The following is a 16,220-nucleotide window of genomic DNA, read 5'->3' as shown; positions in this document are numbered from 1 at the left end:
GCCGTGGAATGTTTACAATGGTTTCAGAAATGGCCCTCTAGACGTGAAAGACGGTAGCTACACGGTTGTTTGTGAATACCCTTTAAGAGCATCTTTAGCGGTGCGCGACTAAACTAAATTACATAGCGCACTATCATTACGGGGAACCTTACCGGGCGCTGCTAACCGGGATAGTAAAATAGGAGCGCTGCTTTGGAAAAGCATCGGGTGAGCAAATTTAGCCACCCGATAGTTGCGCAAGTGACAGCTGCTATTTCACAAAGTGCCATCGATGCTATCGTGTTGTTTTTAACTTGTAGTTTGTTTGCCGTGGTGTTTTTGTTGTTTGGTGCGCAGCAAAGGTAATTATAAGTTGATTTCTTTTTTGATTTATCAATTTCTGAAGTGTTAAGCTCCATTCCAAATGCTACATTGGTGTCTTGATGAATCGCTTTGAAGCGGAAAGATAATCCACGGATTTGGAAGACGGTTCGCGACATGTTCCGCGATCTTCATAGGACAGGCTTATTGAAAAAGTAAACGGTTCGCGGGAGCCGGAACTTATTTGTTGACACTTCTCATTCACTTCGGCAGTGTAGTTTTTTGAAAGCCTTGCTTATATTTGGCCACAATATGTGTCGTTCTGAAGTGCTTCTAATTCCAAAGTGATCTGAAACTCGGCCGAGAAAATTCCCTATGCCAAAAGAAGTGCTCAAGTGAGATCAGAATATGGAATTCTTAACTGGAGATTCGACCCCTTTGCCTTGCCCAGTGAAAAGCTCGGATTTAAACTATTTTTCTTATTGTATCCGACTCATATATGAGATATATCTTCGTATCATTTCTCTAAGGGCTGTCCATTATTTATGTTAGACAATTTTCAGTTTTTTCAATTCTCCCTTCCCCATGGAAAGTTTTTTTTATATGAATATTAAAAATAAATTGTATGGCGCGTTAGAAATCTATTTTAATGCAAGTCTCTAAAAAGTCTAGCTTTGATGTATGGTATCTGTAGTGTCTACACTTGGTTCAAACACCTTTCGGCCGATTACGCCATCAGCCGAATTCACCCACGGCTAAAAATTGCACATTTTAGAGCAGGGTTTCTCAACCGGTCCGCGGACCCCCAGGGGGGCGTGAAACTTCATCAGGGGGTCCGCGAAGCCGTTGTAAATAGATGTCAGATTTTGCTAGGGTATTGGTTTTCATGGCTACCTCGATGGTCCCTTAAATCGCAGTTGCACTGGTTTTGTGTTCTGTAACTCGATACCTCCCTAACTCGATGATCCCTTCAATATCGAGTAAGGGAGAGTTAACTGTAGTAAACTTCTAAAAATATTCAAAGCAGTTTCCAAATGATGATTTTTTTGTAGATATCTAGAAATATATTCAATAATCTTCTTTTAGAGGTCTTCGTAGATTTCTGGTGAAAAGATACGATAATGGTTAAAAGTTTTCGATTCTTGTGGAAATCTTTCAACGAATTGCTTGAAGGATTTTTGATGAATTCTTTCCAAGTGGAGTTCCCGCTAAAATATTATGTTGGATTTTTCTCAGATTTCTGGTGGACTCGGCTTCTAAATTCTCAGTCATTAAGTGGCTCAGTAGTTCGTCTAGCATATAATAGTTGTAGTTCCATATATCATCTGAGCAAGTAGGTTTTTCATAATTGTACTCAAAAGTACTCGTTTGCACACGTACAATATGTTTCTTTTTAATCGGATAAGATGGAAATATTTTGAGTAAGGTTCCAAGAAAGTTAATTTTAAGGGGTCCGCGAGATGTTTCTTAAATATTCAAGAGGGTCGCGGCTTTAAAAAGGTTGGGAAACACTGTTTTAGAGCTTCCACAGAATTCATATAGACCCTAGAGAAGATCTTCCACAAAAGTCTATTTTTCAAAGATTTTAAAAAAAACGTCATTTTTTCAAGAAACCTTACAATAGTTCCTACTTCCTATTTTGCCAAATATTCCAGGTATTTTCATAAAAAATAGTTCAAACACGCATATACGATTACTCTAAGGAATTGCTCCAAAAATTCCTTAAAGCTTTACTGCCGTGAATCGCAAGTCAGTCCCATCTGTAAAAGTAGGCATTGAGAAAATGGGATGTGAAGTTTCCAAACTCGTTTTCCATGCGAATATTCAAAAAATTCCAGAGGATTGGAACATGTTCAAATCTCAATGAAACTTTCACAACTTGCTTTTCACTATGGTATCTTTTTGAGAAAAATATTAAGATGATCAAAACACGGTTCATTTTTGGGTTACACGGTGCGGAATTCTGTAGTGGGACTGATATGCGGTTACTTTTCATTATGGGACAATTTGACTTGCTGTTTTTTTTTTCTACTTTTTCCGAACAAATCATATAATCTCATAAGGGCAACTGAAAGAGCATTGGAAAATATGTTGAAAACTGAACTGAACTCAATTTTGACGAAAATGCAGATGGGACTGACTTGCGATTCACGGCAGTTTAGTAGATGAATTATATTATAAACTTTTCCAAGATTATATTTTCCAAGATATTGCAGAAAGTCTTAGAAAAATCAATGGATGAATTTCTGATGAATTATGAACTTTCTTGTAAAATAAACGATCCTTGGAGGGATGCCTCTGATCTTCAGAAAGAAATCGAGTTTGTGAAAAATCTCTAGTCATACTCCTGAAGACATCTCCAGAGTAATGTGATGGAAATCTACAACAAAACAAGCAGTTATAGTTGTCGTAATGTTACAAGGAATTTTTATATGTCTAGAAGAGCAAGACCAGTAGAATAGCCTTCAGATTTGATGGGACGGATCAAATTTGTTACACTAAAAGTTTATGATTGGTCGAATGTCCATGGCGGAATCCGAACTGTTCATTGACAAAAATTGAATTTTCGTTTATGTGGACCACCATTCTGTTCAAAATGACCTTTTCAAAAAGTTTACTGATGGATGAAACTGATTGTACGGTAGCTAGAAGCTTCTGCAGGATTTTTGTCTGGTTTTAAAATTGGTACAATCTTAGCATTTTTTCCATTTGTCAGTAAATCATGCCTACTGAAAACATTATATAAATATATCAACTAAGAATGATAAGCTTCTTTCTGGAAGTTTCTTGATGAGGATGTAGAAAATTCTATCATTGCCGTTTCGCAATTAGTTAGTAATAATTTTCTTTCAATGCCGGTATTGGCTTCTGAGTTTTTTTTTCAAAACGGGCTTAGAGCCAGAATCCAATTAAAAAAAAAAATATTTTCAAAATTTTGTTTCCTAATTGTGAAAATAGTTTTTTAAATTCTTTCTGCAGATCTTGCCATATAATTTTCATAGCAGGATCAAAAAACTTGAATCGGTTAAAAAATGACTGAGAAATTGATCAAAATACAGACAGTTGAAAATATTAGAATATAAAATATAGAAAACCAAAATGTTGTCCTAAGAACAAGCTTTTGATCGTAAAAAAAAATAAAAATGAATCTGTAGCTTCTTTTCTGGTATAGTACGAATGAGTTACATAGAATACCAATGTTGGAAAATTGGAACAAATGTCGAATATAATTGCATCTATGATTTTAGACAAAAATTGTTGCAATATTATATTGCTACGATAAATGCGTTATTTATCTGTATTAAGTCAGGTTAAGTTAATTGAAAACGTTTGTTTCTCTTATAAACAAGTGAAACCAACTCACCTGTTTAAATTCTTACAAACAAAATATTTTTCTTACATGAATAATTTTGTTAGATGAGCAACACTCAAGAGCGCATTAATTACTATAATTTTTATGTTTCCTTCCTGTAAAAAATAAGTGCCATAAAATTGAGATGAAAAGAGCAACTTAGGGTTCGACTCAGTAATTTAACAAAAGACAGTCCTATTATTCTTCTGGCGTCTCTATTGAAAGCCGATTATAATGATGATAATCTTATGATAGATTTCTGATACATTCATGAAAATGTTTGTTTCTAGCCGAAAATGGAATGTTGGAATGCGCAAATTGGAATGTTGAGTTTTTTTTTCTAAAGTAAATGAAATTACATTTTTGATCAAATAAATTTTATGTTTTACAGAGTCATTCATTAAATATAATTTTCTTGTATTAACAATTGTGTTCAATATGTTTTCTTGAATTTCAATAATCGAATATAATTGAAATGAACTACTAGTCAGTCATTTATAACAATTATTTAGAGAAGTAACATTACAGTTCTGAAAACGTTGATATTTTAATAAATATGAAAAACATTGTGTTGGTCGGTCTCCAATAAATTCCGGAATGTCTCCGGATCCATGTGACCAATAACAACAATCGACACAGATTCTGAAAGTAGAAGAGTTTTTAGAGAACTTGTAAAAATAAAGAAAAAATATTTTGAGATTTGAATATGCGTTTGTGGTGAGAATATGATGCTGCTAGTAAAGGGATTAATATCTCCACTATTTTTATATCTTTACTTACACTTTTTCGTTATTGCGATTGCAATTTAGTAGTATTAATATTATTATTGTTAATAATAATAATATTGTGTAATGGACCAGTGCACGAGTTCACTATCTGACGTTTGAGCGGTGCTGTGTTATTTATGTGACCATGGCAACGAGTGAATTCGGCACCGCTCAAACCTTAAATTCGTGAACTCATGCACTGGTCCATGGACCAATGCACAAGTTCACTAATTTGACGTTTGAGCGGTGCTGAATTCACTCGTTGCCATGGACCTATGCGCGGGTTCACTATTTGACGTTAGAGCGGTGCCGTGTTATTTATGGGACCATAGCAACCAGTGAATTCGGCACCGCTCAAACGTCAAATTAGTGAACTCGTGCATCGCTCCATGGGCACGTAAATAACACGGCACCGCTCAAACTTCAAATAGTGAACTCGTGCATCGGTCCATAGTAATACATATTATTATTATCAATATTATTATTTTTATTGGTATTAATAATTTAATTAATATTATTATTATTATTTTTATAATTATACACAATTAAAATAATAATAATTTCTATATTTTCATTATTATTATTATTGTTATTATTGTTACTGATTTTTTCCCTTGCAGAACATGAGTGCATCCAAATCCCGCGGAAAAAACTGGAGTGTAGAAGAGGACGAAGCCCTGTGTACTGCGTGGTTGAATGTATCCCAGGATGGAGCAACCGGGACGTATCAAAAACTTGATACACTGTATGAACGCATATATGAGATGTTCATAGAAATATGCACCGAGAAAAATTTGTCTTGTAGCGCAGAGTTACGAGTTCCAAGCGGACTGAAAGCAAGGTGGTTGCTCATCAGCAAAGCTTGCAGCAAGTTTTCGGGTTGCGTGGCGCAAATTTCTGCTCGCCAGCAAAGCGGGACCACACAGTCCGACGTTTTCAAACAAGCTTTCACACTCTACAATACATCAACGAAGAGTCCGTTCAGTTTGCTGCACGCGTACAAAATTTTGGAGTGTGCTCCAAAATGGAAGCAGTACGTGGACATTAAGGTAAAAAATTGCATTTTGTAAAACACACACACATGCGTTTATTTACGTCATTTTTTTTATATAACGCGGTTTTTACGCGGTACGTGGCACAAATCTCCCAACTGGTGGGAAACGTGCCTTTGTAACCCGCCTTCTGAAACACCAATTAACTTATACAGTGACTCAATTTCATAATCGTACAGGAAACTGTACTCACATCAAATTGGTAAATAACTGTTAAATATTGTATTGAGTTTAAAATACTATATTAATAATGAAGGTCATAGATGTCATCCATTATTCGACAATCATAAAATGTTTCCGTTTAGGGTGCCGGTACCAATGGTTGTAATGTACCAGTAGATTGGACTATGGAATGAACGTACATTTTTAGATAAAACCGACATGTGTTATTTTTGGTGGATAGATCGGCTCTGGTTCAGTCGATTGGCCAAATGTCAGCTTTTTACTCTATCAAAAAGTCATATAAATAATCAACGTGTACCAATATTGACTCAAGCGATTTCATGTTAAATAAAAAATAGTCTTATCACTCTCTTTATATTTGTCCCATATAGTAAAAGTTGAAATCTTTCTGTTGACGCCAAAAGATCTCGTTTAAGGCTTTTCGTTATTTTGTTATGATTTTTATAACATAGGTAGTCCACTAATGGCACCGGCACCCTACATTCATCTTTGGAATAATGAAAAAGTATTGATTGTGCGTCTAAAATTGACTCAATTCCATATTCTTACATTCTTTACACTCGGATTTAACCTTTGTTATCTGTGGTTATATTGTGCATTAATGGTTTATTCAATTCATTGAACGATTCGTTTTTGTCAAGGCTGCTGTTTCTATTATTTCAAATAACGTATATACAGGTATTCTTCGATTACGTGGACCCTCGATTATATGGTCGGTGTTCAGACAGACTGGATCATGTGTTTTTAATGGTTTCAGGAACCCAAGCATTCAAAACGTAAAAGTATTATGGATTCTCGAATTTATGGACATTAAAGTTTCATGTTTTATTATTTGATGTAATACGATTCTAAACATGTATTATGTACATTAAAAATGTAATGCTATGCTTATAGAAAGGCTGCACTCTGTTTTGTTACAAAATGCTAGATAAATATGAATAAGTATACTACAAAGCTCTTACAAGGAACTTAAAAATATTTATTTGAAGTTTGATCCAACCAGCGGACACCCTGTCTATACACGTGACATAAATAAACTACAACTTTTAACATGTTGCGTTTCACGAATTCAATACTGCTACAACTAAGTTTATAGTTATTTGCGCGAAATGTAATTATTAAAGGTCACCATTTTATTCTTTGGATTGTTCCAAAATACCACAAATTTGAATTTTTCATTTGTGGATTTAATACTTCTCAGAGATTGATCCAAGAGCGCTTCCAGAATTGGTTGTTCAATCTAGGATTTATCAACAGATTTCTCAAACAATTATGCATTATTCTTCAGATTTTTAGACGAACCTGCTGGTACAAACCAATATTGAATTTTGCCATAATAGCTCATTTTACTATTCGTATGATATTCGTTCAAGATTTAAAAAGCCAAAGCTTTTTGCAGATAAGCAAAACCCGGGTAGAGAAGAATTGCGAAAGAATAACAAAATTTACCATTAAAATATAATGTTTGAATAGCAAAATTTGTTGTTTGTTTATTTGAAATAAGAGTTAAAATAACCAAAATAATAACTAAGTTTGTATGGCATGAATACTTTCGTTTAACTATTAGTATGACATTCATTGAAGATTGAAAAGTAAAAGTTTTTTTACAGGAAAGCTAAAAGTTTAGACTTTAATATCTAAATTTAGCATGATTGAAAAATAAATTTTTTGCTTTCCTGCAAAAAACTTTTGCTTTTTAAATCTTTAATGAATATCATACGAATAGTAAAATGGGCTATAGCAAAATATGATGTTAGTTTGTTCTCATGAATTATTTAAAAAAAAAATTAAATATCAAGATAATGACATATTTTACTGTGATGGCGGTGTTTGTTATTCTTTAGTTATTTCATGTTTTTTAAATATTTTTGCACAAATAACAAATTTTACTATGATAGTATATTTTGTTATTGATTAGTTATTACATGACTTTCAAGTATAACCCGGGTAGAGGAGAATAGCAAAAGAATAACAAAATTTACCGTTAAAACAGAATGTTTGAATAGCAAAATTTGTTCTTTGTTTGTTCGAAATAAGAGATAAAATAACAAAAATAATAACTGAGTTTATTATTATTATTTATCTTTATTAGAGTGGCTTTTCGCCCTTGGTTAACTCACCAACCTAACTGAGTTGGTATGGCATAAAAACTTAATCACAACATATTTACCATTGTAATAACACAATAATAGCTAATTAATAGTAATTATTTTGATATTGATAACAACATAATAACTAAATAAGCTATTCACGAGTAGATCAAAATAACGGTAATTTTAGTTCTTTGACTTTAATATCTAAATTAAGCATGATTAAAAAATAAACTTTTAGCTTCCCGGGTAGAGGAGAATAGCAAAAGAATAACAAAATTTACCATTAAAATAGAATGTTTGAATAGCAAAATTTGTTCTTTGTTTGGTTGAAATAAGAGATAAAAGAACAAAAATAATAACTAAGTTTATATGGCATAAAAACTAAATAATATCATATTTTGCCATTGTAATAACAAAATAATAGCAAAAATATAGGCAACCGTAAATAACAAAATATGTTATTATTTAGATATTGATAACAAAATAATAACTAAATAAGCTATTCACGAATAGATCGAAATAATGGCAATTTTAGTTCTTTGACTTTAATATACTAAATTTAGCATGATTGAAAAATAAACTTTTTACATTCCAGCGAAAAACATTTGTTTATTAAATCTTCAATGAATATCATACGAATTGTAAAATGAGCAATTATAGCAAAATTTGATGTTTGTTTGTTCTTTTAAGTATGTTTGCACAAATAACAAATTTTACCATGATAGTATATTTTGTTATTGATTAGTTATTACATGACTTTCAAGGATAACATACCAATGACAAATTTTGCTATGATTGTATGTTTTGCTATTGATAAGATATTTATGTCATATATTAATAACATAATAATGGTTAAACCAGATATGATTGCAAAATTTGTTCTTATTTTACCATTATTTTGTCATTCACCTCTACCCGGGTTTCCTCCTAAAAAACTTTTGCTTTTTGAATTTTTAATGAATATCATACAAATAGTAAAATGAGCTATTATGGCAAAATTTGATATTGGTTTGTTCTCATGAATTATTTAAATAAAATTTTCAAATATCAAAATAATGCCATATTTTACTATAATGGCGATGTTTGTTATTCTTTAGATAATTAATGCTTTTAGTATTCTTGCACAAATAACAAATTTTACCATGATAGTATATTTTGTTATTGATTAGTTATTACATGACTTTCAAGGATAACATACCAATGACAAATTTTGCTATGATTGTATGTTTTGCTATTGATAAGATATTTATGTCATATATTAATAACATAATAATGGTTAAACTAGATATGATTGCAAAATTTGTTCTTATTTTACCATTATTTTGTTATTCACCTCTACCCGGGATTACATATTTTGACATTTGAAAACTTTTTTTAATTATGAGAACAAACTAATATCAAATTTTGCCATAATATCTCATTTTACTATTCGTATGACATTCATTCAAGTTTAAAAAAAAACAAGTTTTTCATAGCAAAGCAAAAAGTTTATTTCTCAATCATGCTAAATTTAGATATTAAAGTCAATTACCATTACAGGTCGGACTTGATTATCCGGGATTCGATTATCCGGAATTTTAGACTCGATTATCCGAAATTCGTTTTTTGATATTCTCGTTTTTCAATTTTTATGCATAAATCGGAGATAATTTGGTATTGCAATATACAATATGAATGGTTTTGCAGTATTGAACATATTTAAGAAAAGGGGGGTTTGAACAGGTGATTTTCTGTGTACGCTGATAAAAAAAAAAATCTCATAAACCCCTACTGTTCCTAGTAATAATTTCTGGCTACGCCACCGCATCATATAAATAAAACTACGAAAAAAGATAATATTTAAGTTCTTTGATTATCCGGAGTGAAAAAATATCGATACTCCGGATAATCCAGTCCGACCTGTATTTTGATCTACTCGTGAATACACAGCTTTAAATATGATGTAAATTTCAGTTTATTTCCATTTCATCCTTTAGAATATAAATTGTACAATAACCCTTTTATTGACAAGACAATATGATGGGTTTTAAAATGAATTTTATTGGAATTGAAAGCTTGCAAACAACTAAAACTATCTGAGCACACCACAAACATATTAGGAGCACAGTTTTTAATTAAACTGCATGTAAAATATATAGCAGTTAGTTCAGCTGTAAAAATGGAGCAAGGAGAATCTAATTTATAAAAATGGGCCAAATGAAAATTACACACTCCTAAGCCTGCCATATATTCAATCAACGAAACAACTGTAAAAAATATTTGAGCATTGTCCACCCCAATGAATTTTCGTTAAAATATCATATCAGCATAATAGGACTGAACGTGAGAAGGAGTTTGTTTCAATTCTTCGTATAAAGAAAAATTAATGTTAGGACGAAAGGAATAAATATAATCATGAAAACTAGGCGAAGAATTTGGAATAATGTTTTCTGAAGAACAATAATTGAACGAATTCAACATTCTGTTACTAGAATTTATTTCAAATAAGGATTTTAATATATCAATTATTGGATGATTGATTGGAAAACAGTGTATTAAAAATTTGCAGTTCAATTCAAGAATGTGGTTTTTGAGTGGAATATTACCAGCAAGTACTTCAACAGATTTGGTATGAGTATAATTCATTGATTTTAAACTAATTCTTAAGCAACGCAGTTGAATTTTCTCAAGTTTGGAAAAATGTGTTTGAACAGCACTCCATAGTGATCTCTAGATCCGATTTTTTTTGAATGCATTTGATTGCTAAGTGCTAAAGTACAATCATAATCCCACCAAAAACAAGGAGTTCTTTTTTTAGAAGGACCTAAAAACATATTTTTTTTTGCTCTGAGATTTATGTAAACATTGAATTAAAATTTTTGAAAAACTGTTATAGTTTTGAAGAGGTGAAAGTGAATTAACAAAATTGATTAAAGCAGAGATTTTTCAGCCCCATGTTGCATTTAGGGTTGACAAAATCGGGAAAAACATTTTCGACAGGTTTCAAGTTTTATATGAACTTAAGGACTTAGTTTTATGATTTTATTAAAATAAAAATTTGATTTTTTTACTTCCATTTTTTATGTACCGTAATCCAAGGTAACATTGATGAGTTTCTTGGTTAATTATTGAAAATTTCAAATTTCAAAATCTTTTTGGTCTTTAGATAATTGTATGGCCAAGGTCATAATTGACTTTATTCACCCAGTATTGCCAGTATAGACGTGTTTAATCTGATTAGAATAAGGCTGCTACAAATATTAAATTTCTTTTATGTCCGAGCCACTTGTAAGGTACGAGGGGGGAGGGGGATAAAAATAAGTAAGTAACAAAAAAATAAAAATGAAAAAAAAGTATTTTTTCCAATATTTATTTTTAACGATAATTGTTGAACTTTTTTCATACGTCCTTTGGATCATTATTATAAACAAAATCGGGAAAAAAGGATGCTAAAACCGGGGGTAGACAAAATCGGGTCAAAATGGGTGCTAAAATCGGGGGCTGACAAAATTGGGTCATTACTGTATATGACATTAAATATCTCATCAATAGCAAAACATACAATCATAGTAATATTTGTCATTGGTATATTGTACTTAAAAGTCATGTAATAACTAATCAATAACAAAATATACTGTCCTGGTAAAATTTATTATTTGTGCAAAAATAATAAAAAAACATTAAATATCTAAAGAATAACAAACATCGCCATCACAGTAAAATATTTCATATTTTGCTGTTTGAAAATTTTGTTAAAATAGTTTATGAGAACAACCCAATATCGAATTTTGCCATAATAGCTCATTCTACTATTCGTATGATATTATTTTTTTGCCATACAAACTTAGTTCCCAGGTAGAGGAGAATTGCAAAAGAATAACAAAATTTACCATTAAAATAGAATGTTTGAATAGCAAAATTTGTTCTTTGTTTATTTGAAATAAGAGTTAAAATAACAAAAATAATAACTAAGTTTATATGGCGCAAGAACTAAATAATATCATATTTTGCTCAAACATAACGGTTTGGAATTTTCAATTGTATGTTTATATATTCCACCCCAAGTAAAATTTATCTTACAAAATTTGAAAACAATTTTCAATAATGTTCCTTCACCATTTTATATACTAAATGCTCATAATTTACCTTGGGGTTGTGACATAGCTGATAGTAGTAGTGAATTAGTTATGAATCTTATTGATGAATTAAATTTAAATATTCTGAATGATGGATCTTTCACTAGAGTTGCGGTCCCGCCTGCTCATCATTCTTGTATAGACTTAGGGGTCATGCGCAAATTACGTCACGCTCCGAGGGGGGAGGGGGTCAAGCCAAGCGTGACAAGCTTTACAAAAATTTCGGAAGACTCATACAAAAAACGTGACAGAGGGGGGAGGGGGTCGAAAAAGTTGAAATTTAGCGTGACATAATTTGTGTACCATCCCTTAACACTTTGCTCAAATAGTTTGTCCATAAAATCACCTTGGACCATCATAAATGATCCAAAAGGTAGTGATCATTTACCTATCAAAATATCAATAAATTCATAATCCTTCGCGTGATCAATTTCAGCCAGAACCTTTTGTTCCTGATTTAACTAAGAATGTGGATTGGCATAAATTTTCTGATTTGATTTCCTCTACTTCAATTTTGTTAATTCACTTTCACCTCTTTAAAATTCTCGATTAGTTTTTCAAATCCACGTAAGTAACTTACATACGGTTTTGAGAAAATTTAATTCAGAAGAATCGCAACCTGTCTTCTAAAACTGTTTTAAAATTAATCACCTTTTTAACACTTTTTCGACGTGTACATTTCTTAAATTTTGCATACAATGAGCTCACGTTAAAAAAAACTATGGAGTTCCTATTATTTCACACAAGAATTTTATGAAAAAATGATAAGCTGATAAAATGATAAATGGGGCGGCGAAAGTAGTGGTTAGGTTGCGAAAGTTGAAAATCTTACGTTTTGTAAATCCGGAAATTTAACGTTCTAAAAGTGAAAAATCGAGTTGGTTCAGAGCGATACGTGAAGAATTCTGCCTGTGAAACACGTAGGATTGATAAAGTAAGTTTGCATACTTTTTTGACTTGAGTCTGTATGAATAAGTTGTCGATAATTATAACAGTTTTTCAAAAATTTTAATTTAATGTTAATATAAATCTCAGAGCAAAAACATATTTGTAGGTCCTTCTAAAAAAAAGAACTCTTTGTTTTTGGTGGGATTATGATTGTACTTTTGCACTTAAAAATATTACTGTATTAATAACATAATAATGATTAAACTAGATATGATTGCAAAAATTGTTCTTATTTTATCATTATTTTGTTATTCATCCCTATCCGGGATATGACCGTCATTATTGAAAAGTTGTATCGAATCCCGGGTAGAATAAAATTGCTAAAGAATAACAAAATTTAGCATTAAAATGGAATGTTTGAATAGCAAAATTTGTCCTTTGTTTGTTTGAAATCAGAGTTAAAATAACAAACATAACATTGTATGGCATAACAACTAAATAATAACATATTTTGCCATTTCAATAGCAAAATATTGTAATTGCTCAATCCACACCCTGGCAGACAATTATCCGCCCATCTAGACACGGGCTGGGTGAGGACCTACCAAGCCTCCCCCGTTAACATGTCCTATACCGTTTAGCACACCGGGATCTTCCACAAGCAGGCGCCGGAATTAAAGCGGTCCCACAAGCTTCAGATACATTAAATAGATATAGTCCCTCTGGCACTAAACCGAATGGCGCCCTCCGCTTCACCACTAGTACTGCCTCCCCACACGCCAAGCACAATATCGAAAGTAGCGCGTTGTATAGCAAATACAGTACACCACCTCCGACACTATGCCAAATGTACAGGAAAGACAGCACCAGTAATAAAGCGGAAGGCGCACCACTCGGTTCAGTGCCAGAGGGACTATAAGTATAACGAAGAAGAAATGAAAAGATAGTAGAGTTGGTTCGGTTTTTGATTGCTGAAACGAAAAAACAGAAACAAAGTGTTAACATTAAAACGGGGTTTTATAATTGATAAATGTATCGATAGTTTCTCATCTGTTACGTTTCCTTATCGTAGCGCTGTCGATTTTTCCATCTCCAGGGTGTTCGTCTCCGCTCGAGCAATGAGGACCATGATGAAATGAGAATATAAAAATGTGAGCATTAGTGTTGATCTACTAATAGATTAATTTAAACTGCTTTTCATGTGCTAAGTAACTTTTAAACTCCTACTCAATTATGTTTTTTTGGCCTACACGTTTTATTTAGACACAATTTTTATTCAGCAAACTATTTGGATCCGAGATTTTAGGTGCCGATTGAGCATGTTTGATAAAACAAGCATCCTGTTTTCAGTTAAAGAATGTTTAAGAAGTTAATGATATTGTTATTTATACTAGCTATATACAAGAATTCACTATTGATGTAATATATGGATATTGAATAAGTTTCAACGCGCGATTATAATACTTCAGTTTTCGTGCTGTTGTATTGGTGTATGTAGTGGGAAACCAATCAGTTTGGTGATTCTAACGGTAACAAATAGCACGACGAAAGGAAAGTTGATAATCTATCATCATTATGATTTCAATCCTAATTTCATGATCCGTTTAATAAATTCCGCGTATGATTCGGCAATTTTAACAATGTATACATGTGTATTCGAAGAAAACAGACTACGAGCATTTATTACCTTGCAACACATTCCTAAGTGATCAGATATTTACCATTTTCTACAGCCTAATTTAATAATACCTACATTGGTTGTAACAAAAATTTGATCTTGGGATGTTGATTTGCCTCCTAATCATAGTTTCGACAATAGTCACATGCTTACTATCCCTTATGGCAGTGTTGTTGATTCTATTGTCTATCGCTCATCAGTTTCGCGCCACCCGGCAGGGACTTGGTCCTATGTACCCAATACTCTGCTGTGTCTTAACTTCACGCAATACATTCTGTAGATGTGTGATACAGTTTGCGGAATATTATGATTTATCACTTCGTTCAGATGGAAAATTCTGTTATGGTACCATATTCACATATCAGATAACTCCCACCTGGAACGATGTAATACATCGGAGACATGTAGATTCAGATGTATGTATACGATCTATGCCTAGTTCGGCTCTGATCGACAGGCAATCAGTGTATTCAGTTTTTCAACTAGCTTGAAGCGATGAACGTTTCAAGACAAGCTCTCCACTATATCTGCTAGCAATCACCGGTCGTCGATAGACATTTCGGTTCTTTTCTGCTAAAGAAAGATCCGATTGTATGCCAAAGACTATGGCTCATGCTTTTCAATACAGCTGGAAAAACAAGAACTACACCCAGCACCAAATAGTACGTAACTATGAGGCGGACCGGAAGGTTTGATGAGCAATCCCCACCTTTGCCATTTCAATAGCAAAATAATAACAAAAATATAGGCAACGGTAAATAACAAGATATGTTATTATTTAGATATTTATAACAAAACAATAACTAAATAAGTTATTCACGAGTAGAGCAAAATTTACCTTTATTTCTTTGACTTTAATATCTAAATTTTGCATGATTGAAAAATAAACCGTTTGCTTTCCTGCAAAAAACTTTTGCTTTTTAATTTTCAATGAATAGTAAAATGTGCTATCATCGCTAAATTTTATATTGGTTTGTTCGCATGAATTATTTGAATGAGGCTTTCAAAAAAAAAAATATATTGACATGTTTCACTGTGATGCCGAAATTTATTATTCTTTAGATATTTATTGTTGTTTTAGTATTTCTTACAAATTTTACCATGATAGTTTATTTTGTTATTGATTAGTTATTACATGACTTTCAAGTATAACATACCAATGACAAATTTTGCTACGATTGTATGTTTTGTTATTGATGAGATATTTAATGTAATATATTAATAACATAATAATGGTTAAACTAGATATAATTGCAAAATTTGTTCTTATTTTAACATTATTTTGTTATTCACCTCTACCCAGGATTGTATCATTCAATAGTTTTTACCAATGATGTGAACACAATGCCCTGTACGAATAATAATTTTGGGCCACTGTAGATAGGCAGAATATGTGCTAAAATAATACTATGTACTTTCCTGATCGTAGGTGGCGGCAGTTAACTCGTCGAAGCGTAGGCAGTCGGAAGAAAACGAGGATGATGAACCCATTTCAACGGCATCATCCAGTCGTCCAATGGGCCAAAAAGCTTCAAAAAAGTTGAAGCTGCAGCAGACACCAAATGCGGACATTGGAGCTGAGATTGTGAAGGCGAGCAATCTTCTGGCAAAAGCAGCCGAAAAAAAGGCTCTTTTGTCACGAGAAAGGACGATGGCCATAAATAGGATGGCGAATCATGCCATAATGTCCGTCGATTTTTCAACATTAAGCGATATCGCAAAAAAGTATTACAAAATAGAACAAGAAAGAATTTTGGAAGAAGCAATGCCAGAACACACAGCAACAGGTTCG

At 32.3% G+C, this 16,220-nt stretch overlaps 1 long non-coding RNA gene across 1 annotated transcript; it reads left to right on the top strand.

Annotated features, from left to right (window-relative positions):
• The first annotated feature begins 85 nt into the window (after positions 1 to 85).
• Positions 86 to 15,899, top strand: LOC5570061. The gene is made up of 3 exons (XR_002501419.1): positions 86 to 341; positions 5,040 to 5,468; positions 15,858 to 15,899. It is a non-coding gene; the product is annotated as an uncharacterized LOC5570061 (long non-coding RNA).
• Positions 15,900 to 16,220: the final 321 nt, after the last annotated feature.

Source organism: Aedes aegypti, chromosome 1 (assembly GCF_002204515.2).
Source record: "Aedes aegypti strain LVP_AGWG chromosome 1, AaegL5.0 Primary Assembly, whole genome shotgun sequence".
Classification (NCBI taxonomy): Eukaryota; Metazoa; Arthropoda; class Insecta; order Diptera; family Culicidae; genus Aedes; species Aedes aegypti.
This window is presented reverse-complemented; position numbering and strand designations above follow the sequence as displayed.